The 24652-nt window shown below is 50.5% G+C and overlaps 2 long non-coding RNA genes across 2 annotated transcripts; one reads left to right on the top strand and one right to left on the bottom strand.

The window, feature by feature from the left end:
• Positions 1–1484: 1484 nt before the first annotated feature.
• Positions 1485–24018, top strand: LOC144301487 (uncharacterized). The gene is made up of 3 exons (XR_013368301.1): positions 1485–11475; positions 11607–11839; positions 21959–24018. It is a non-coding gene; the product is annotated as an uncharacterized LOC144301487 (long non-coding RNA).
• LOC144301488 (uncharacterized) lies at positions 17640–21452 on the bottom strand. Its single transcript, XR_013368302.1, has 2 exons — positions 21249–21452; positions 17640–18015 (listed from the first exon to the last, which is right to left on the bottom strand). It is a non-coding gene; the product is annotated as an uncharacterized LOC144301488 (long non-coding RNA).
• Positions 24019–24652: the final 634 nt, after the last annotated feature.

Below are 24652 nucleotides of genomic sequence, written 5' to 3' on the forward strand. Positions count from 1 at the left end.
TGCATGTGGATGTCCAATTTTCCCAGCACCATTTATTGAAGAGACTGTCTTTCTTCCAGTGGATAGTCTTTCCTGCTATGTCGAATATTAGTTGACCATAAAGTTGAGGGTCCACTTCTGGATTCTGTATTTTGTTCCATTGATCTATGTGTCTGTTTCTGTGCCAGTACCACACTGTCTTGATGACCACAGCTTTGTAGGACAACCTGAAATCTGGCATTGTGAGGCCCCCAGCTATGGTTTTCTTTTTTAATATTCCCCTGGCTATTCGGGGTCTTTTCTGATTCCACACAAATCTTAAGATGATTTGTTCCAACTCTCTGAAGAAAGTCCATGGCATTTTGATAGGGATTGCATTAAATGTATAAATTGTCCTGGGTAGAATTGGCATTTTCACAATATTAATTCTTCCAATCCATGAGCATGGAATATTTTTCCATCTCTTTGTGTCTTCCTCAATTTCTTTCAGAAGAGCTCTATAGTTTTTAGGGTATAGATCCTTTACCTCTTTGGTTAGGTTTATTCCTAGGTATCTTATGCTTTTGGGTGCAATTGTAAATGGGATTGATCCTTAATTTCTCTTTCTTCAGTCTCATTTTTAGTGTATAGAAATGCCATTGATTTCTGGGCATTGATTTTGTATCCTGCCACGCTGCCAAATTGCTGTATGAATTCTAGCAATCTTGGGGTGGAGACTTTTGGGTTTTCTATGTAGAGTATTATGTCATCGGCGAAGAGGGAGAGTTTGACTTCTTCTTTGCCAATTTGAATGCCTTTAGTGTCTTTTTGTTGTCTGATTGCTGAGGCTAGGACTTCCAGTACTATGTTGAATAGCAGTGGTGAGAGTGGACATCCCTGTCTTCTTCCTGATCTTAGGGGAAAGGCTCCCAGTGCTTCCCCATTGAGAATGATATTTGCTGTGGACTTTTCGTAGATGGCTTTTAAGATGTTGAGGAATGTTCCCTCTATCCCTACACTCTGAAGAGTTTTGATCAGGAATGGATGCTGTATTTTGTCAAATGCTTTCTCTGCATCTATTGAGAGGATCATATGGTTCTTGGTTTTTCTCTTGCTGATATGATGAATCACATTGATTGTTTTACGGGTGTTGAACCAGCCTTGTGTCCCAGGGATAAATCCTACTTGGTCATGGTGAATAATTTTCTTAATGTACTGTTGGATCCTATTGGCCAGTATCTTGTTGAGAATTTTTGCATCCATGTTCATCAGGGATATTGGTCTGTAATTCTCCTTTTTGGTTGGGTCTTTGTCTGGTTTTGGAATTAAGGTGATCCTGGCCTCATAACACGAATTTGGAAGTACTCCATCTCTTTCTATCTTTCCAAACAGCTTTAGGAGAATAGGTATGGTTTCTTCTTTAAATGTTTGATAGAATTCCCCTGGGAAGCCATCTGGCCCTGGACTCTTGTGTCTTGGGAGGTTTTTGATGACTGCTTCAATTTCCTCCTTGGTTACTGGCCTGTTCAGGTTTTCTATTTCTTCCTGTTCCAGTTTTGGTAGTTTGTGGCTTTCCAGGAATGCGTCGATTTCTTCTAGATTGCCTAATTTATTGGCGTATAGCTGTTCATAATATGTTTTTAAAATCATTTGTATTTCCTTGGTGTTGGTAATGATCTCTCCTTTCTCATTCATGATTTTATCAATTTGAGTCTTCTCTCTCTTCTTTTTAATAAGGTTGGCTAATGGTTTATCTATCTTATTAATTTTTTCAAAGAACCGACTCCTGGTTCTGTTGATCTGTTCCACTGTTCTTCTGGTCTCGATTTCGTTGAGTTCTGCTTGAATTTTAATTAACTCTCTTTTTCTGATGGGCGTTGGGTCCATCTGCTTTTTTTTCTCTAGCTCCTTTAGGTGTAAGGTTAGCTTTTGTATTTGAGTTCTTTCCAGTTTTTGAATGGATGCTTGTATTGAGATGTATTTCCCCCTTAGGACTGCTTTTGCTGCATCCCAAAGATTTTGAACGGTTGTATCTTCATTCTCATTAGTTTCCATGAATCTTTTTAATTCTTCCCTAATTTCCTGGTTGACCCTTTCATCTTTTAGCAGGATGGTCCTTAACCTCCACGTGTTTGAAATCCTTCCAAAATTCTTCTTGTGATTTAGTTCTAGTTTCAAAGCATTATGGTCTGAAAATATGCAGGAGACGATCCCAATCTTTTGGTATCGGTTCAGACCCAATTTGTGACCCAGTATGTGGTGTATTCTGGAGAAAGTTCCATGTGCACTTGAGAAGAATGTGTATTCAGTTGCATTTGGATGTAAAGTTCTATAAATGTCTGTGAAATCCATCTGGTCCAGTGTATCATTTAAAGCTCTGGTTTCTTTGGAGATGTTGTGCTTAGAAGACCTATCGAGGGTAGAAAGAGCTAGATTGAAGTCACCAAGTATAAGTGTATTATTATCTAAGTATTTCTTCACTTTGGCTACTAATTGGTTTAAATATTTGGCAGCTCCCACATTCGGGGCATATATATTGAGGATTGTTAAGTCCTCTTGTTGGATAGATCCTTTAAGTATGAGATAGTGTCCCTCTTCATCTCTCACTACAGTCTTCGGGGTAAATTTTAGTTTATCTGATATAAGGATGGCTACCCCTGCTTTCTTTTGTGGACCATTTGAATGGCAAATGGTTCTCCAACCTTTTATTTTCAGGTTGTAGGTGTCCTTCTGTCTAAAATGAGTCTCTTGTAGACAGCAAATAGATGGGTCCTGCTTTTTTATCCAGTCTGAAACCCTGCGCCTTTTGATGGGGTCATTAAGCCCATTCACATTCAGAGTTACTATTGAAAGATATGAATTTAGTGTCATCATTCAGTCCCTGAATACCTATTCAGTCCCTGTTTTTGTGGAATGTTTCCTTGGACTTCCTCTTTCGTTTACAGGGTCCGCCTTAATATTTCTTGCAGAGCTGGTTTGGAGGTCACATATTCTTTCAGTTTCTGCCTATCTTGAAAGCTCTTTATCTCTCCTTTTCTGAATGAGAGCCTTGCTGGATCTTGGCTGCATGTTCTTCTCATTTAGGACCCTGAATATATCCTGCCAGCCCTTTCTGGCCTGCCAGGTCTCTGTGGAGAGGTTTGCTGTTATCCTAATGCTTCTCCCATAAAGGTTAGGGATTTCTTGTCTCTTGCCGCTTTAAGGATCTTCTCTTTATCTTTGGAATTTGCAAGCTTGACTATTATATGTCGAGGTGTTGAGTGGTTTGTTTTTTATCTTAGGGGGGGATCTGTCTATCTCCTGGATCTGAATGCCTGTTTCCCTTCCCAAGTTAGGAAAGTTCTCAGCTATGATTTGTTCAAATACACTTTCTGGTCCTCTATCCCTTTTGGTGCCCTCTGGAACCCCAATTAAATGTAGATTTTTCGTCTGAGGCTGTCATTTATTTCCCTTAAGCTGTTCTCATGATCTTTTGTTTTTCTCTTTTTTCCTCAGTTTCTCTTCTTGCCATCAACTTGTATTCTATGTCACTCACTCATTCTTCTACCTTGTTAACCCTCATTGTTAGGACCTCCAGTTTGGATTGCATCTCATTTAATTCATTTTTAATTTCAGTCTAATTAGATCTAAATTCTGCAGTCATGAAGTCTCTTGAATTCTTTATGCTTTTTTCTAGGCCACCAGTAGCTTTATAATTGTGCTTCTGAATTGGCTTTCTGACATTCAAATGTAATCCAAATTTTGTAACTCTGTGGGAGAGAGTACTGTTTCTGATTCTTTCTTTTGTGGTGAGTTTTTCGTTTTAATCATTTTGCTCAGTGCAGAGTGACTGAAAACCAGTTGTATTGGAAAAAGGAGAAAAAGAAAAAAAAAAGTGGGGGGGAGGAGGGAGGAATAAACAGAAAACAAAAAACAAGGGTGGGGGAGTATCCTCTGGTTCTATATACTGTAAGTCCCTTGACTTCCCCTGGAGCTTTCCAGCTTGCTCGGTCAAGAACTGGCTCTTCCCCTGTCCTTCCAGCTGGTCCTCTGCGGGAGGGGCCTGCTGTGCCGATTCTCAGGTGTGTGCACCTGGGGGAGCTGCCCCGCCCCCTGCCAGGCGCACGGTTCAGTGGGAGCTGTTTATCCTGTGAGGCCCCTGCTCAGTCCCAGGCACAGGGTGACACCAGGGGAACAACCACAGTGGCGGCAGCCAGCTCTCCAGCCCTAGAGTCAGCTCCTGCAGTAACCACCGCAGCTCCCAGTCCGTAGGCGCCTGGATGCCCCGGGGCGGGGGGCGCTGATCTGCACAGCCCGTGGCCGCCCGCGGCAGGAGCGTCCTTGCTGTCCTGGGTCTTCCCGGCCTCCGCCTGTCCCCGGGGGGAGCGCCGGATCTTTGGCTGTGTCCCCGGCGCCCTGGGCTCCGGGCCTGCGCCGCTGGAATGGCACTTCCGGGCCGCGCAGCTCCCCCCCCCTCGGGAGCCACCACCAGAGCCGCCGCGGGAGCTGCTCCCGGGCCCGCCAGGCAGGTGCCCCAGCCCTTCAGGGAGCTCGGCCCGCGGTGTGCGGCGCCTCTCCCCGAGCTCCCTGCGAGGCCTTTCCATCCGGGAAGGTCGGTGCAGCTCCTGCTTCTCCAGGGCTGGGCTCTCCTGTCCTGGGGACACTCGCTCCGGCCTCAGCCCGGCTCCTCGCGGGGCCCCTCCCCCTTGGACACTTAACTTACTTATATTTATGTATGTATGTATGTATTTATTTCCATCTTCCTACTTTGTTAGAAGGGCAAACTCTTCTCTCTGTAGCATTCCATCTGTTCTCTCTTTATTTTATTTTATTTTTTTTAATTTATTTTTGATAGTCACACAGAGAGAGAGGGAGAGAGAGGCAGAGACACAGGCAGAGGGAGAAGCAGGCTCCATGCACCGGGAGCCCGACGTGGGACTCGATCCCGGGTCTCCAGGATCGCGCCCTGGGCCAAAGGCAGGCGCCAAACCGCTGCGCCATCCAGGGATCCCCTGTTCTCTCTTTAAATCTCAAGTCGAATTCATAGGTTTTCAGGATGATTTGAAAGTCATCTAGGTAAGTTGGTGGGGACAGGTGATTTGGGGACCCTAGTCCTCTGCCATCTTGCCCCGCCTCGGGGGAAGATTCTTAATTAATGCATACAGTGGGGTGTGAGGGGGGGCCACTGTAGTGTTCTGCTCCTTCTGTTGTCATTGATAAAAGATGACTTGGTGTCTACTTTCTAATAAACACAGCTCGATTAGCTTCACAGCAATTAATGTCTGACTGTTAAACGTTAATGTACAGGGCCCTATAGTTTTAAATAGAATTAGAGATGTTTACAGCTTTGGTTAAATGCACCTTGTTCTTCCATATTAAACTTTATTACAAGTGTCCTCCATCAGCAAACAGGAGAAAAACTCATTAGCAGCTGGTATGTGGGGGCCATGGCTGCGGCAGGCAGGACCAGCATTCCATTTTCCTTTTATTAAAGTTTTCTAGCTGCCTGGTGGGTATGGTTTATCTCTATGTATGAGTCCAATTAGGACCTCAGACTTCTGAGTCTGTGGGAGGATCTTAGAGAATCCATGAACACCCAAGAATTTTTTTTTTCACCCAAGTATTTTTATACAGGAGTTTGTGTTGCATGTGTGAGGGCCTAATACCCTCTTCAGTTTTTTAAAGGAGTCTACGCTCCACCTAAGATGGGATCTTTAGAGACTCTTTGTCAGGGTCCTATCAGCAGGGTCCCCTAAGAGCATCATGATGAAGTCTGTCATTTTACACCTAGGGAAGGTAAAGAGTGGGAAGGGACCCACTGGTTGGCAGCAGAGCCAGGATGGAACCAAGCTTTCTTGTCTCCAAGCCTGGTGACTGCTCTCCCCACTCAACATCCCAACACTAATCCCTCAACTCCACCACCCAGCTCTGGCCCCAGGCAGCCTACTGTCCCCACTGCGACCCCCAAAGTTCTCAGAGTCTCTCAGTGATAGGTTGATTTCATCCAACCTATCTCATGGTCAATCAGCATTTATTGATCTGTTTATTTATTTGAGAGAGATAACAAGAGAGAGCATGAGCGAGGGGATGGGCAAAGAAAGAGGGAGAAGGAAGCTCACCACTGAGCAGGGAGCCAGATCCAGGGCTCTATCCCAGGACACCGGCCGGGATCATGACCTGAGCCAAAGACAGACTGAACCACTCAGGTGGCCCCGATCGGCATTCTTTAAAATGTCTTATTCCTGCTCATTCTTCCACTTCATCTGGATTCTGATTCCTGGTTCTCAGGGGTCTCCTTCATGTGGTCAGCTTCTCCCTCAGTCTCTGAAGCAGCAAGCATTTCTCAACCTGGGCAGACTAGCTCCCAGCCCATCTTCTCTTGCTTCTCCCTCCCCATCCAGAAGCCACCACTCGCTGCCAGCTCCTCTGCTGAGCTCAGCCTTTCTCAAGCTTTCAGGATTGCTGCTGAGCACGTGTTCAGTTGCAGAGAATATCTGCTTAGTCTTGGCACCATTTGGCACAGGTGTCCTTGTGCTTTTTGAAACCGATTCCCTGCTGTCTATGAGGGCTCTCACCTAGTTGTCCTTCTTGGGGCTTGCATGACCTACATGCTGGTCTCTCTTCCACTCAGCTCTCTGGTGACGGCTCCTTACAAGATTCTGTCCTTAGCCTTTTGTCTTTGCATCCACACTGATGTCTCTGACCACTATCTGGTGGCGGCCTGCAGACTCCACATCCAGAGCTCCAACTGGACCCTTCCCCTGAGTTCCACGGTTACCTACTAGCCCTTTCCCCCCGAGCACTGCCCTTGTCTCTCAGGACCCAGTGCCCACCACTGACAGCACCATGAACATCCCATGCCTCTCAATACCTAGCTGTGCTGTTTTAGAACACCACCATTCATCTCGTGACTAAGGAGACCTGGTGCCATCACTGGAGATGCAGGTCATGAGCAGCAGCAGCAAAACTTTTATAGAAAAATACCAAGGGCCACACACTGTACTGAGTACATTTTTTGCACTGTCTCATTAAACCCATGCAGTTCCATCCCAATCTGCAGACGAAGATGCAGAGGGTTGGAGAGCTCAGCTAGCTTGCTCAAGATGATAGAGCTGTAACCCTATTATCTCCTATGTGCCACCCTCACATTGCCAGCACTTTCCTCTCCTCTCCATCCACATGGCTCCTACCTTCCATCAGCTCTGGGTACCTCCCTAATGGGCCTCCGCCTTCACACCTAACCTTCTTCCCATTCTCCAAAATGCTGCCAGAGGGATGCTTCTAAAGTGTCCAAGTCAGCCCCTGCCTAAAATCCCAGTCCCAGTGGCACTCAAGATGAAGCTCAGCCTCCTAGAGTGGCCCAGGCCCTTCCCTACCTGCCCCCCCACACACACACACCTTGCTGGTTTCACTACTGCTGCCCACCCTCCCAACACCTTCACCAGTTGCTCAGACTAAGTGGAGTGTCGGGGCTGCAAGAGGAGGCAGGTCTGGCCAGGGGAAAGCCTGTCCTGGCAGTTCCAGTTCCTCTCCTCAGAGCATAGGGAGCTGAGGCCACACATTTGAACACTGACCAAAGCCCCAGGGGTAGCCACACAGCTCCCTCTTCTACAGCATCCAGGGCAAGAACCTCAGGACCAAGAAGCTCAGGTAGGGGTCATCATGCTTCCTGGGTGTCACAGGTACAGCTGCTGGTTTTGGGAGCACAGTGGTGGCAAACTCTGAAGCAGCCTGCATCTAAAGCAGTGGAATGGGGAGACCGCTAGCTTTTGGGAGGTGTGTGAGGGTTTTGTCTACACTGGCAGGATAAGCTTAGCTAGGATTGACCGTGGAGACAACCACAGGTGAGCTCCCCTGGGCCTTCTGTGATGTCAATAGAGGGGCAACCAAAGAAAGACTGGGCATGCTTCTGGGCCAGGAGAGTGCTACTCAAGTCACATGTCACCATGGAGGGACAGATCTTATCTCTGGCTCCAGGTGGCAACATGGGACTCCCAGCCACCAGAAGACAGGATTTTTGGAAAGAGAGTCCATGTGAGCAGAACTCTGTGGAGAGGCAAGAATCTTTCAGGAGGTAGAGGGCAGGGGGGTCCCCGGGCTGTAAAGATCCCCCTGCATGCAGAGATCCTGGTGTGAAGGCGCGTGTCCAGAGAGCAGGGGGCATGGGGCTCCTTGTCTGCCTCACCTGGGGATTGCAGTGTCAAGGAGTCAGGGCTGTCTGGGAAGTGCCTGGGCCACAGGCCTTTCACCTGGAATTGCAAGCAATGTACAAGCTGGGAGGTATGCTGGGCACAGGGGGTCACCTGCGATCATGCAGAAACTGAGGCCAGCTGGGTTAGGAGAAAAGCTGCAGTAAAAAGATAATTTGGTACACCTGCTGGATGGCAGAGACAGCAAAAATGACACTGCAGGCAAAAGTTCTTTACTTATGGTCTCTAAAGTTCTGGAATGCTGTCCACTCCCATCCCCAGTGAAGGGAGCTTGGTGGCCTGGACACTTTTAGCTTTAGTTTGTTCTCTTATTTTGATAGATGTGGAATTTATGCACACAACTGGCCACATGTTTGTTGCAGACTCGTGAATAGAGAGGAGACCTTTGTTAATTCACAGACTCCCTCTGTTCATGGGCAGCTTAACCGTGAGTGGTAGGAAGGGAGTCCCATCCAGGGTGTGGGGCTTCCTGACTTAGCAGCCCAGGACCTGGTGGGGACTCTGCAGCTGCCATTCTCCCCCTGCCACTCCTGGGCTGCTTCTCCCAGCCCTCTCCATCTTTGGCCCACTCTGGACAGCAGCCCCTCTGCTCAAGACTGGCAGCGCCTCCCGGTGGCCCCAGCTTAGAACTGGTGGCCCTCCTTTGCTCCCATCCCACCCTCCTTCCCAGCAACCTCTCTGCCTGTCACAGGTGGGTCCTTTTACTGCTCTTTTTTTGGGGGGGGGCGAGGGGGGGAGACAAGCTAAATATTTTAATTTGTTTACAAAACAACATTTTCATAAAATTTCTGTAGGTTCTAGATATCTCTAGAGATGGAGTTTCCTTCAGTCTGAAAAAGCAAACATGAAGGAATCAACAATGTTTTGAACAAGAGTTGTTCAAAACAGTCAGCATTGTCCTTCAACTCATTCAGTTGTTCCTTTTTGTTCTGTTTAAATGAAGCTTTTTCATTGGTTCTGGCAACTCATACTGTAGATTGATGATCTCAGGGTGACAAGAAACCAGTATTTGAAAAAGTCCCCTTCTTGAATCTTCTGGAAGCTGGACCATATTTTTGCAAGAGCATCAGAACAACACCTGTAAATGACAGGGAAGTCAACAGTGGATGCGGTTAAAGACCCAATGAGAGTTCATTGGAATGCAGTCGAGAAGAAAATTTGATTATTTTTTGTAACATACCGCATTTTAACAATTCGAATGTCGAGTGATGGCACTGTATCAGGACATCTTGCAACTTCAGGAATTTCATTTCGTTTTTGGAACACCGACAGAATTCACACACCAAATATAATCTAAGAGGGCTTATTATTATTTGTTTGACAAAGCTTCTCATGTGACTTCACATAGCCAGTAAGCTACATATATTAGTCAAGAGACTCTAATTAGGGTTTGACTTTCTGGGAATATGTTGAAAGTCAATGAACGAATGAACGAACAAGCAAACAGCCAGCCAGCCAGCCAAACAAACCAACCAAGCAAGCAATCAACTAACATTTCCGGAGGTTTCAAGGCACGTGCCTACAAAGGATCCAGGATCGTTACAAAACTGAAAATGTCAGTATCTGCTTTGCCAAGGTGGCCCTAGGAGATCCTACAGGAGGTTATAGTATTGTCACCAAATGTAGATCCTTTACTATTGAGAAGTTTCCACTCTCTTACATAGGTAAAGACCGGATAAAAATGAATGTAAAAGCCTTGCTGTTCCTCTACATTGCCACACCTGCTCTTCCTACTCCAGCCTTCACCAAATCCTACTCTTGTTCTTTTTTACCATCTTCGTTTCCTGCTTTCCTTGTGCCTTCCCTCCATTTGCAAGGAAAGCAGTTATTTCGTCATGTGCAGAAAGCTGGCTGGGACCCAGGCATGTGGGTCCAGCCATTCTCTCTGGCTCGGGAGCATGTGCACCCCAAGGAGGAGCCGTCCCGAGGCCCAGGACAGGAGTGCTGGTGCAAAGTTCTAGCCCGCAGGCTGGCTCTCCCATCAGCTTGTTCTCACCTAGACTGACGATGAAAACATCTACTGGGTGTTCATCTACCCCATGAACACATGGTGCACTAAGCCTGGGTGCAGAGTCACCTCCTTTCCTTGCTCCCAGGACTTTCCATGAGGCGCAGACAACTGGTCTCCAGCTCCTGGCTCTGCTTCCTTGGCACATCTTCCTCCTCAGATTGCTCACCATTGGGGAACAGGACATGAGATGATGGCTTTCTTCCCCTCAGGGGACAGTGAGTTCCACTAAAGGCAAGCCCCTCTCTTCTTTGTTACCACACTGTCTCAGCAGCCAGTCATAGAGCCTAGTACCCAACCATTTCTTAACATGTAGAAGGGAGACACAGGGTGGAAAAGGAGACACTGAGGTGTTTTGAAAACTAAAATAGATGACCCACATGGAGGAAATTATTTTCCCATAGGTTTTATTTCTCCCTAAGGCATCCAAATCCTGTGCCCCAAACCACATTACCCAGAGCTTCCACAACTCAGCAAAAAGGCACAGCTATATTTATCCTGTTGGCAGCCCCCTCTGCCAGTTTCCATCAAAGATCAGCCTGAAATAACATGTTTGTCGGGTTGGGGGATGGTGACGAGGTGGCAGTGGCTGGTAGCTCTCTGGCTGCGGTCTGGTCCTGGCAGGGTAGGAGGCTTGATGGGAACTCTGGGGTGTCTACTGTCTTCTGTGGGACAAGAAGGAGGTGGTGCATTTTCCCAAGGAAGCCCAGAACCATCATGGCCAGGAGGTTGGCTTGGGGCTGGCTCCATGGCCCCAGAAACATCTAGAGCCATGGCAGTCAGAAGACCAGAGCTGAGGGCTTAGGCCTGGGGGATTAGTCCTCGGCTCCATTGGAGGACACCTGGCTTCAATGTCTAGATGGTGTCAGACTAATGTATAGAGGTGTAGGCAATATTTTATTTCCCTAGATGAAATGCCAACTCTGGAACGGGGTACTGAGAGTAGCTTAGGTCTGTAAGTTACTTACACTTTACAAAGGGTGTTCCAGGTATATTGTTTTTCTCCTCCAAATTCAACACATATTTTCTAGTACTCTCTCTGAGGAAGGGTCAGGGCTGGTCTAATTTCCAGACCCTGTAGCTCTTCCTCTCTCTTTGGCAAAAGCAGGGGTATGAGCCACTGCCTCCCTGTGCCCCAGCCAGCCCCTCCTCTCCTGTTCCCTGTTACACCCTGGTGACACCCCAGCCCCATCTCCCCCACTGCTCATGCTGCTCAGCCAGGCTCACTTCTCCTCTGAGGAACTCCGTGTGACTTTATGGCTCACAAACTGATATCCTGCAGCAGAGAGAAGTAGCACTTTTAACCACAGACGAGCCCAAGTAAGTAAAATGGATTACCCTGCCTCCCATCGCTTGAGCATGCTGCCACGGGCCATGGGCGTATGTTTCAGTGTTTCGGTGGCTCCACCAGGACGCATGTTTCTTTACTCTTCATATTTGTTTTACTGTAGTAAAATATACATAACAGGACATGGACCATCTCTGAGGCTTGCTGTGTGCAGCTCAGTGGCATCGGTGCACTCACATGGCTGTCGATCATCTCTGCCACCCTCTCCAGAGCCCTTTCATCTTCGCCAGCTGAAACTGTGTTCCCAGTAAACGAGAGTTGCCCAGTAGCCCCCTCTCCTGAGTCACCGGCCACCACCATTCTATTCGACTCTATTCGACATTCCTGGTACCTCACGTAAGTGGAATCATTCAATATTTGTTTTTTTGTGACTGGTTTATTCTACTCATCATAATGTCTTCAAGGTTCATCTGTCGAGTGGCACGTGCCACACTCCCCTGCCTCTGTAAGGCTGAATGATACTCCATAGCATCTATCTATTGTGCTTTGCTTATCCATTCATCCATCAATGGGCACTTGAGTTGTTTCTACTCTTTGGCTTCTGTGAATAGTGCTGTGTGAACATGAGTGTACGAATATCTGTTCGAGCCCCTGCTTTCAGGGGGTGTGTGCTTTTTCTGAAGCTTGTCACCACTGCCCAGCGCAGGGCCTCACACAGATGGAGTGTGCAACAGATATGGACTGACTTGTTGCCACTTATCCCTTCCCTAGAGGAGTGGATCCCACATGGTTGAGATGAATGCCTTTGGAAGTCAAGATCCCCTTTGAGGGACATTTAGAGATTGTGATATATTAATTCAGTGATAACCAAGGATATAATTTAGTACTAAATTAGGTATCTAATTTGTAGTTAAGAGCATTCTATTTATTGAATTGAACAATCAGGGGTGGTGATGGTGAGCAGCTCCGGTGAGAATTGGAGAAAAGCTGCAGTGTTTGGTTTCTACAGTGGAACATTCCAGGAGTCATGCTTGCAGAGGGTAGTTTGAGGTCTGCAGCTGATTTGGATGCTCTCAGGAGCTCCACATGACTGATGAGGCTTTGCGAGGGTGCCCCATCCCCGTCAGGCCTCCCGTGTGCTGGTGCCCAGCTCTCCTGCAAGCCGGTACCCTGGGTCAGCAGAGCTTCCCTCCCAGGAACAGCTGGCCTAGGTTGGTCAGGCCAAGTGGTCCAGCTGAGGCCACTGTTGTCTCTGTTCTTTGCAAGGAGCTCTCATGGCACGAGGAGCACAGGCTGGGGGAGTGTCCCCATGTGGTAGAGAGAGGCCCAAGCCGTCTGAGCAACAGTGGGGCACTGAATGGTACTCTTCCCATCCTTGGGTCGTATGGCATTTCTGGCCACTTTCTTGCCATTTCCAGCTTCTCAACCTCCCTGAAGGTCAGTTTTCTTATCTTTGGAATGGACTTGTTTCCTCTTGGGATGATGACAGGGCTCAGAGAAGCCAGGACAGTAAAGGGCCGGCACACTCCCGGAGCGTGCGGTGTGCTCAGCACACAATGGCCAGGGCTGGTGCAGGCAACCCCCGCTCCGTCACCACAGATGGCCTCGGCTCCTGTGTTCAGTATCCCGACAGTGACGGTGTCCTCGGAGACCCCAGGAGGAGGGGACAAAAGTGCGTGGGGAGTGGCTGTGCCAGCACCGGTGCAGAGGGTGAGGCCCGTGGTGACAGACAGGCTCTCCTCCACTCCGTGTGTCCTAGCGGCTGCCGTGGGCTGTGGCGGGGGCTGTGGCTGGGGGCCCCAGCAGGCCTCTGCTCAAGCGACACTAATTGTGCCAGGGAGAACGGCTCACTAGAGTGGAAAATAGTCCTCATATATCTAGCTGAAGACGATAATGACCTTTTAAATAACAGAAGCAATTTTATTTCAATACCTCAATTACTCTGAACTCTGAAATGTCAAAGTGCTCAGCACTTTCAAAATAGCTTAATATAGACATTTATAGCACTTAGACACAGCTAGTTTCTTATCTAACCTAATTACGTGTTGTACAGGAAATGGCAAGGCTCACCATCTGTGTTAGTTTTCACAACGATCCTGATGCACAGCCCGGGCTCTGCCTGGAGTCTGGTGCCTGGATGGCTGCCCCGCCCGGAATACGCGGCTCTGGGAGCAGCCGTGAGCAGGTCCCTGTCCTGGGCAGGGGAGCAGGGGCCGGGCTTCAGCCACGTGGGGAGGGGAGGTCGATGTGGGCCTCTCCGTTTGGTTAGGGCCCACAGCATTGTGCCCAGAGTGCAGAGGCAGCTCCCATGGACGTGACATGTGGGTCACGGACGTGGGAAGGAGCGGCTGGTGACAGCTGGTGGCAGTAGGGGTGAGCACTGCCTCTTCGGGGGAAGCTGGGGAACACTTTCCCAGGATATGGGTGGTGGGATCCCAGGGTCACCTGGGCAGACTTGGCCAGACTGGAACCTCCTGTTGCTATTATTTTAGAAGCTGTGCTCTCTCTTCCAGCTGTGCAGTGCAGAGACCCCTGGGCATCCTGTGTGATGGGCTCCCTATGACTGTCCCCTCATTTCTACTCTGCCCCTATCCCTGCTTCTCTCCACCTCTCTGCCCCAAATTAAAGTCCCCTCTCTGTTGGTTCTCGGAGCAGCATGCTCCTGCTTCAGGGACTTGTACCTGCTTATCTCTGCGCTAGAACGTACTCCCCTGACACCCTCCTGGCTCACTCCCTTGCTTGCTTCTGCTTTTAGATGTCACCTGCCTGGGCTGCGATCCCTGGTCGCCTTGTCATGTTTCTCCTTCCCTCGTCCTTGCCCCTTTCTCACTTGTTTCTTTCTACTTAGAGTGGCACCTTACTTACTGGTTATTTCCCTTATGCATCTATTGATCATCTCCTGGAGCAGAATGTAAGCTCCTTGCAGGCTGGGGTTTTGTTTCTCAGCCACTGCTCCATCTCCAGGGCCTTGGCCAACACTGGCCACACAGCGGTCATGTGGTGAAGAGTGTTCAGTGTTCCATGAAGGAGTGGATGGGAGGCCAGGAACAGGCTGGAATGTCCATGGAGGGGACCAGCAGCCCACAGCTCAGCCAGTTGACAAGTGGACTCTGAAAGGCCTGCTTCACCCCTTAGCAGCTGTGCCAGGAACCTGGCTAAGGGAATGCATGCCCTGCACATTATGCATTTTAACCCTCCAGCAGGATTGGGCATGATGATGAACATTTCACAGATTTTGGAAACAAGGCTCAGAGAGGTTAGGTTAGGTTCCTCAAGTTCCTCCGCTGAGCGGGTGCAGCACTGGGACATTAGCCACAGTCCGTACTACTTCAAAGCCACGTTGTAGCCAGGGTCTGGTGCTCCCACCTGTTGGCAGCTGCAGTGGGATTGCCAATCTCAGGAAGGTCCACTTGTGCTTAGCTGATTACCAGGTATCCTTCCATGGCCCAGGTCCTGTCCCCAGAGGCGACCTGCTGCCATTACGACCGACCGTTCTTTTTCTCTCTCTCACTCCCCTTTGCACCTCTGTGTTCCATCTCGGGTTCTCACTGTTTCAGTCCCAAGCCAAGTGTCTGCTGGTCCCCAGGCCAAGGTGGCCGTGGCACAACCAGACAGGTGGTGCTCCTGTAGGAGCCCAGCCCCAGCCTCCCAGCCACAGTGTTGCTCTTCCCAGTAACCACTTATTATGACCTGGCAAGACACTGGGAAAATATATTTGTAGAATTTTCGAGGGCTCCTTTCAGTTCATCATTCATTCACTCATCACACCTTCTGGAGTACCCACATGGAACCAGCCCCTCTAGGTGGTACAGGAAGAGGTAAATACACAGGACACCATCTCTGATCTTCAGAACCTTACAGAGGCTCAGGGGGTTGGCCAGGGAAGAGGAAGTTTCACTCCAGAGTGGTGGGCTGGGGTGGAGGCACAGGAGGAAGGGGGGCCAGGGAAGAGTCTAGCTGGGGGTTGGTCGGTGCTTCAGTCCAGGCTCTCCTCTCCCTGCAAACCATCTCCTGCCATGGAGGTGGGAGCATCAAGGGAAGAGGTGGCCCAGATTCACATGCTTCCCCACCACCACCCAGAGGGTGCTGCCTCACCCAGACCCGGGACACTCTTGAGTGAGCCACGAGGTGCACACACTGGGTCCCTTTTGCAGCAGCACGTCCCTGTCCTGGGCAGGGACCCTGGGCTTGGCACTAGCGCTCAGAGAAGAGGCAGGCACCATCTCCTCTATCGGTGATAGAACAGTCCATAGAGAGGCCAACAGCACAAAAGTGCCCACCCCTCCCCACGCCACATGCTACCCAGGTGGCCTGTGGCACAGAGAAGAGACGGTACAGGAAAAGTATAATTCTGAATAAATGTGGAACGGATTAGAAGGTCCCTGAAGGAGGGCATTACCCCCGTGAACTGCTGAGAAATTCTTGCAAGCTGTTTATTGACTCTGAGGGGTTTGGGTTGAGGGGGGTTCCTGGAGGTGTGTTCTTTTGCTCCGGCATGTGGTACTAAAGGGGCGTCTGCAGGTTTCCCAGGCTCTGAGTCTACCCTGAAGTGCTGGCCCAGTGGTTGTAAATTAAAATGGATTTGGGGGCCAATCAGATGACGTGAAGCTGACGCAGCTTGCAAAACCAAAGCAATAGGAAGCAGCGGGCTCTGCTGTAAACTGTAGAGTGGGCTAGCCGTACCTCCCCAAGGCGTCCAGACTCCAAACCATGATTAGCTCCGAACGGCCCAAGCAGAAGACACCTGCCGGCTCCACCTGGTTCCTCAAACCACCAGGCTGTGACACTGCCATGGCTCCAAGGCTCCAGAGACCACCAGTATAGAGACTGCGAGGTTGGCTGCCCCCTCCTCGAGGCTGCTGGGGGTAATCACTGTCCTCTATTCTGAGCAATAGGAGGCCAGGGGCACAACTGGCCGAGTCCTGGTCACTGGGGGCGTCTGAAGAGCTGAAGTCCCTAGAGCGGGTGAGGAGGCTTCAGCAGCACGGGTTCAAGGGAAGAATGGGAATGGCCCTCCTTCACGGGCCTCCTCTGCTCCACAATGCTAGGCCATCCAGATGGGACGACTCCTCAGCTATTGCAGGAAGCCGCCCAGGGGGAATCACGCACCCTCGGGAGCGGACTCAGGGGTTCCCCGTGGGTGTTACCTCTAGCCCCTGGAGGGCTCTCCATCTTCCTCACATTCTCTCACCTCTCACCACTGCTCCAGGCCGTCTGCGTAGCTTGTGCTCCTCAGCTCCTGGGACCCCAGTCCTGCTGTTTCACCCAGAAATGGAGAGGAGATGCCTCTCCCCACCTGGGCCTGGCTTTGCTGCCTCCACTCTTCCTGAGGAAGTTTTATGCCTAAAGCCTCTCCGTGTTCCTCATGGAATTAGTCCTGGGCACTTACCCCAGAGTGGGGTTGGCAAACTGCAGCCTTGCTTTGAAACAGCCTGCAAGCTAAGAGTGGTTTTTCCATTTTCTTTTCTTTTATTCTTTTCTTTTCTTTTTTTTTTTTTTGGTTTTTCCATTTTCAAACGTTTGAGAAAAAAAATCAAGGGGTACCCAGGTGGCTCAGTCGTTGAGCATCTTCCCTTGCTCAGGTCATGATCCCAGGGTCCTGGGATCAAGTCTCACATCGGGCTTCCCCACTGGGAGCCTGCTTCTCCCTCTACCTGTGTCTCTGCCTCTCTCCCTCTGTGTCTCATGAATAAATAAATAAAATCTTAAAAAAAGAGATAATTGTAGTTGATACAGGTGGTATAGAGAAATCATGAAAACTTTAAGGGAATGAGAAAAAAATCTAGAAGTGTTTGAATTGGATAATGCCCCAGAAAGGAGAGAGAAGGAAAGGAAATATTGTTCTCTCATCAGACCTTGTGTGAGAAATCATGTTAATAATTACAATGACAATAATAAGCCATTCTTGAGCCCCTGCTCTGTGGTGGGAGTTTTACATACATTATCTCATTGAATCTTCCAGCAACCTGTGGGGTAATTGTCACTCTAAGTTTACAGAACACCAGGAAGGAAGGAGAACCGGGACTGAGGGGCACAGAGCCCGAAGGCCATGCAGAGTCAGAAAGTGTGATCCCACAGCCTCTGCTCCAGGGGCTCCGGGACGTGGGCTGCTCAGCGCAGGGACCTCCTGTGACTTGGGGTCCAAGTAGGGAGGATGAATTTCCAGGTCCCAGAGAGCTGCTTTTTGAGGTAGTGAATTCCTTGTTGCAGGAGGTATCCAAGCTGGTCTCTTCTGATACAAAGGGTTCAACTTTTTTTTTTTTTTCTTAATTCTTCTAAAAGCATAGGTGCCCCCTCTTCATCCTCTGTGTTTTGTTGTGAGGTTGGTCAGGGCAGCTGTTCTCAGAAACCCAGGCCCTGGAGAGTAAGGTACTGTGCTGAGGCTTTAGGGCCTGGCAGCAGGCTATTTAAACTTCCATCTGCCTGCATCCACCCCCACCAAGGAACACGAGGAGGCCGTGTGGTCCTGCAGAGGGTGTGCTCTCATCTGGACCCCTGACTGGGTTCTGCCACTGAGCAGCTACTTGACCTTAGTTAAGTCCCTTCCCTTTTCTGGGTCCTGGTTTCCACACCTGTAAAATAGCACAATTAGAGGGACTGTGTGACCCCTGATGACTACAGACTCTTAGGGGTTAAATTTCAGGCATCTATGTCCAGACTCAGCTTCTCTCCATCAGGCCCCAGCCTGGCTTGGAGCAGATATTCAGTGGATCCTTGGGCAATGCTAGTGAGTGAATGAATGAATGAATGAACGAATGAACGAATGAACGAACGAATGAGCAATTGCCTCGATGGATAAAGTAACTCTGCTGTCCATGAGATTGCATCAGTGCCTACTGCCTGAGTGAAGACCAGTGTGCAGGGCACAGCACTGGGCCCGGGGGACCCAGAGTCATGGCATAGTGGTGGATAGAAGATGATCATTTCTGGCAAATGGCAATAGCAGGTCTTGGGCAAGGGGTGTCTCTATCAACCACTTTGGGGCAGAACAAGAGCTCAGCCCAGGGCAACAGTGTTCTGATATTTCAGGGATTTGGGAGAAGGAGATAAGTTGGAGCATCCTATTTACTATGAAGACCGTGAAGGTGCTACTGGCAAAAGCCCATACGAATGAAATGGAAACAACCCACTTGTGTGAGCAAATACACACACACACACACACACACACACACACACACACAGGATCTGCACATATGTTATGTACCCAGAACTTACCAAAGCAAAACTGATTTTGGCTTAGAGAGATTTAATTTTATGCTAAACAAATTTCATCAGGATTTTCATATGAAGAGTCGAATCCTCCCCAAATGTGCCCTGCTCGGCTGCATGCTAATGTGGTCAAATCCAATCTCTGAGTTCTCTCCCAGCCCAGACTTGGGTCCTGGCTGCTGGCTGAGCCTTGGGGAGGCAGTGGCTATCCCAAGTGGAGCCCAGAGCACAAAGGAACAAATACAGAAAATCAGTATATGCCCACCAAGAGTGAGGGCCGAGGGACCCTCAGCACCCTGCAAACAAAGGGTTCTTTGTGGTCCCTCCACCGGTTCCCAGCAATCCACAGAAGCAGGTCACCATCACCTACTAAATACCTATGGGCATGTTGGGTCCTCGGGCAGGTCACCATCCTTCCCTGCCTCTAGGAGGTCCAGGGAACAGGGCACTGGGACTTAAAAAATACAAATAAATACAAGACATCCAGTTAAATCTGAATTTGTGATGAACAATGAATAGTTTTCAGTGTAAGTATATTCCAAGTGAGCCCAAGCCTGTCTAGATAAAGAGGTGGCATGGCTCAACCCTCGCTGGGACCCACGTGGGTAAAGCTGTCTCCCAGAGGGTTGACTCAAATGCACACCCCAATCTCGCAGGACCGTGAGATCGTGACCTGGGCTGAAGGCAGTTGCTTAACTGACTGAGCCACTCAGGTGCCCTTCATAGGTTTGTTTTTTTAAAGATTTATTTATTTATTTATTTATTTATTTATTTTATTTTATTTTTTTTTAAAGATTTATTTATTTATTTTGAGAGAGCCAGCGAGAGCCCCTGTGTGCATGTGTGAGCCGGGGCAGAGGCAGAGGGAGAGAGAATCTGCAGCAGACTCCCCGCTGAACTCGGAGCCAGACGCAGGGCTCCGTCTCGCTACACTGACATCGTGACCTGAGCCAACACCAAGAATCAGATACTCAACCAACTGTGCCAGCCGGGCACCCCTTGTCTCACAGTTATTACGTATTTGTCATGGGAAGGAGTTCAGCTGGGCAAGGGCTGGGCACAGCTACTGTCTCTGGCTGAGCCAGGGAAAGTGAATGGAACATGGAGGTCCCTGACCCCAGAGGCCAGAGAAGCCCCTCACCTGGCCTGTCTTGAGACTTCAGGGTGAGCGGCAGAGGGCAAGTGCCTCCATCCCTACCTGGTCCTGCCACTGCTACAGTGGAATGTGTGCGCGTGGGCACTCTGGAACCCACATCAGCATGGCCTGGGAGACTGTTAGACATGCAGACTGGCTTCTGCTTTAGGAGGGCCCAGGAAACTGAGAGGTAGACTTGCATTCCAGAATGTTCCTGAAGCAAGGACTTTCTATGTGAACATCCCTGCTGTAGCCTGAGAAAACTCGGGGCATGGGAGGGTGCTTCCTGTCATATTTTCTCTGAGCCTCTCCCCAGTCCAGGCAAGGAGCTTTTCTGGGAACGAGCAGAAGGGTTCTCTGTCCCCAGGAGTCTGGCACTGGGCTTGGCTCAGCAAGAAAAGATACCGGTGAGTGACTGGATCGGTGATTTATAGAAAGAGAGGCCAGGCGGTCCGCTGTCCGCTTCAGCCCTCCACAGCATAAACAGGACTAGCCTCGTGACAAGCCACGACAAGCCTGGTAGACCCCGGGCTCCAATTTTACAGATGGAGAAACTGAGGCTGAGGTTGGCAGGCCGTGGGGATGCCGGAGAAGGGGCTCCGATGCCCGGGCCTCGAGCGCTGCTCTCTTGGGCGCCCAGTCGGCCCGAGGCCCCCTCCGCAGACCTGCGTGGGGCGGGGGGCGGGGGGCGGGCCCGGGGCGAGGGCAAGCTCTGCAGCCGCAGCCACAGGCTCTGCTCGCCTCCGGGCTCCGCGGGTCGGCCCGGCCCCTCCGGACCTGGGTGCCAGCAGCTCGCCCTGCCGCGTGCCCCGGAGCTGGCCCCGGACGCGCCCCCCGAGGCCCCGCCGGGAAAGGGGCTGCTAGCGGCCCCCCAGGACCCTGACGCGGCCGTAGGCGCGGCCCCCGCTCCGCCGCCGCCGCCGCCTCCCCGCTGCCCCGTGCCCTCCGCATCCCCCCCCTGCTCCGCCGCCGCCTCCCCGCTGCCCCGTGCCCTCCGCATCCCCCCCCTGCTCCGCCGCCGCCTCCCCGCTGCCCCGTGCCCTCCGCATCCCCCCCCTGCTCCGCCGCCGCCTCCCCGCTGCCCCGTGCCCTCCGCATCCCCCCCCTGCTCCGCCGCCGCCTCCCCGCTGCCCCGTGCCCTCCGCACCCCACCCTGCTCCGCCGCCGCCTCCCCGCTGCCCCGTGCCCTCCGCACCCACCCCCCCCCCGCTCCTCCGCCGCCTCCCCGCTGCCCCGTGCCCTCCGCATCCCCCCCTGCTCCGCCGCCTCCCCGCTGCCCCGTGCCCTCCGCACCCCACCCTGCTCCGCCGCCGCCTCCCCGCTGCCCCGTGCCCTCCGCACCCACCCCCCCCCCCGCTCCTCCGCCGCCTCCCCCCTGCCGCGTGCCCTCCGCACCCCCCGCCCCCCGCCTCGTAGCGGCTCCTCTCCCCCGGGGCTGCCTCCCCGTCTGCCCGCACTGACCCCAGCACATCGTGGGCCTCGCCCGCCTCCTTGGCCTCTTCTCACCTTCTTCAGGCCGCTCTGCCCCCCGCCCCCGCCGCGTCGGGGCTGCTGCCCCGGTGCCACCACGCAGAGCTGTTGCTCGCGCCAGAACCGGCGGCTCCCCTGGCTCACGCATCCACCTGTGCCGTCAGGTGCTTAGGCAACACGCGTGGCGCATCTTCTGTGAGCTGGACGCTGGGGACCCATCTCCAGGTGGCCGGTCCGTCTTTGCCCCTCTCACTGCCGCTGGCCCCGCGCCCCCACCAGCCGCACTCCCTGCAGCCCCTGCAGCCCTGGGCGCAGCCTCTCCTCCTCCCAGCCTCTGCTTTGCCTTCTGGCGTTGCCCGCCTGCCCTTTCCAGCGCTGGCCTGGCATGCCCTGCACCTTGGCCAGTGCCGTCTCCTCTCCCTGCAACATCCTACTCTCCGTCTGGAGGAGGCTAAGTGGTGGTGTCTGCCCTTGCAGGCTTTGCTCTAGAGCCACCTGCTTCAGCCAGTGTGTTGGGCTGAATTGTGTTGCAGCAAAATTTGTAGGTGTAAGTCCTGATTCCTAGTACCTCAGAATGTGATATTTTTTGGAGATAATATCTTTAAGGTACTTAAGAGGTAATCAAGGTAAGATAGAAAGAGGTCATTAAGATGGACAATTTTTTTTTTAAATAAAGATTAAAGATTTTATTTATTTGACAGGGAGTGAGAGAGCACAACCAGGGCAGTGGCAGAGGGAGAGAGAGAGGCAGGCTCCCCGTTGAACAGGGAGCCCGTTGCGGGGCTCAATCCCTGGACCCTTAGATCCCAGAATCCTGAGATCATGACCTGAACCGAAGACAGATGCTTAACCACCTGAGCCACCTGGGCGCCCCCATTAGGATGGACCTTAATCTAACATGACTGGGTACTTTACAAGCAAAGGAGATTAGGAGACAGACAGACATGGAGAGAAGTCCATGTGAGGACGCCGGGAGAGACGGTCATCTATGAGCCAGGGAGAGAGATGCTTCGGAGGAAACCAACCCTGCTGATACCTTGATCTTGAGTCTCCAGGCTCTAGAACTGTGAAGAATCATTTGAACCCACCCAGCCTGTGGCACTTTGTCTGGCATCCCAAGCAGATGACTATAGCCACAAGATTGCCCGGGCCTACCCTAGGGCACAGGGTTCTCTCTTGAGCATTCTACCTCAAGTCACCTTTGTTGCACAGACATCTGAGCCCCAAGATGCTGCCTCTGCCTCTCCCCAGTGATATGGGGAAGCAAAAGCCAGTGTTCAGGGAATGTTTGTCAAGTGAATTAGCCCAAGATAGCCTTTGGGCCGGCAGACCTTTCAGCCCTGGGAAATGCTATAAATGGTGTTTTGAAACATGACAGCAGGCCCAGCCTTGATATTTATGACCCTGCTTCTTGGCCTTCCTGGGGAGTGGTGCTCTCTGCTCTTCAATTTATGGTCCTTCGGTGCAGCCCAGACTGAAAAGGGGATTGCAAATGGGCTATCTGCTAATAGCACCTGCAGACAGTGCTGGAGGCAGTGTGATCCTTGGCCCTGGGGTCAGACACAGGGCCTTCTACCCAGGAGGGGCGCAGTGGGCCCCGAGGCACCTCCTCCTCCATCTTGCCCTTTGCAAAGCCCTCAAGTTTATAGATAGATCACTCTTCCCTGTCCATACCTCATTCACTCTCTTTGGCATAGCTGCATACCCCTGTATCTTGTTAAAATTTATCTTTAAATTGGCTCACTGCTCCCAGAAGCCAGATGATCCAGGCCAGAAGACACTCCATTTTCTTGCCCTCTCTAGGCCTGAACTGTGTTGAATAAGGACACTCATCAGGGCCTTGCGGGGCTTGCAGAAATATGGAATGGATTGTGTTCCCTGGAGAGGGAGGGGAGGTAGCTAAGGAGCTTCGCTACCCCAAATTCTTGTGCATCCACCTGGACTTAACTTCGTTGAAGAGGCAATGAATTTCCATTCAAGGACCTCTGAAAGGCTGGGGGTGGAGAGAAGACACTGGAATGGGGTGATGCCTTCAATGCCCAATGACGGGCCTTAGTGCCCTGGAAGTCACTAAAATTCCTCAGAGGGGTTTCCACTAACTACCCCCCCCCCCATATTCTCTCCTGGAGGGCAGAAGTCACACAACAGCCCAGCCCCAGTTCTTCCAGATTGAGCTCCAGCTGCAAACTGGCCTGTGTTCTGGGGCCTTTGACCTTTGTGTAAAGTCAGGCCCTGAGAAGAGCCTGCCAAGCCCAAGCCTGCTATGGGGTACAGAGACAGAGAAGGCATTAAGGGCAGGGGATCTCATGATACTCTACATAGAAAAACCAAAAGCCTCCACCCCAAGATTGCTAGAACTCATACAGCAATTTGGCAGCGTGGCAGGATACAAAATCAATGCCCAGAAATCAGTGGCATTTCTATACACTAACAATGAGACTGAAGAAAGAGAAATTAAGGATCAATCCCATTTACAATTGCACCCAAAAGCATAAGATACCTAGGAATAAACCTAACCAAAGAGGTAAAGGATCTATACCCTAAAAATTACAGAACACTTCTGAAAGAAATTGAGGAAGACACAAAGAGATGGAAAAATATTCCATGCTCATGGATTGGCAGAATTAATATTGTGAAAATGTCAATGTTACCCAGGGCAATTTACACATTTAATGCAATCCCTATCAGAATACCATGGACTTTCTTCAGAGAGTTAGAACAAATTATTTTAAGATTTGTGTGGAATCAGAAAAGACTCCGAATAGCCAGGGGAATTTTAAAAAAAAAACCATATCTGGGGGCATCACAATGCCAGATTTCAGGTTGTACTACAAAGCTGTGGTCATCAAGACAGGGTGGTACTGGCACAAAAACAGACACAGAGATCAATGGAACAGAATAGAGAACCCAGAAGTGGACCCTCAATTTTATGGTCAACTAATATTCGATAAAGGAGGAAAGACTATCCATTGGAAGAAAGACAGTCTCTTCAATAAATGGTGCTGGGAAAATTGGACAGCCACATGCAGAAGAGTGAAACTAGACCACTCTCTTGCACCATACACAAAGATAAACTCAAAATGGATGAAAGATCTAAATGTGAGACAAGATTCCATCAAAATCCTAGAGGAGAACACAGGCAACACCCTTCTTGAACTCAGCCACATTAACTTCTTGCAAGATACATCCATGAAGGCAAGAGAAACAAAAGCAAAAATGAACTATTGGGACTTCATCCAGATAAGAAGCTTTTGCACAGCAAAGGATACAGTCAACAAAACTAAAAGACAATCTACAGAATGGGAGAAGATATTTGCAAATGACGTATCAGATAAAGGGCTAGTTTCCAAGATCTATAAAGAACTTCTTTTTTTTAAATTTTTATTTATTTATGA

This window comes from Canis aureus, chromosome 29 (genome assembly GCF_053574225.1).
Source record: "Canis aureus isolate CA01 chromosome 29, VMU_Caureus_v.1.0, whole genome shotgun sequence".
Lineage (NCBI taxonomy): Eukaryota > Metazoa > Chordata > Mammalia > Carnivora > Canidae > Canis > Canis aureus.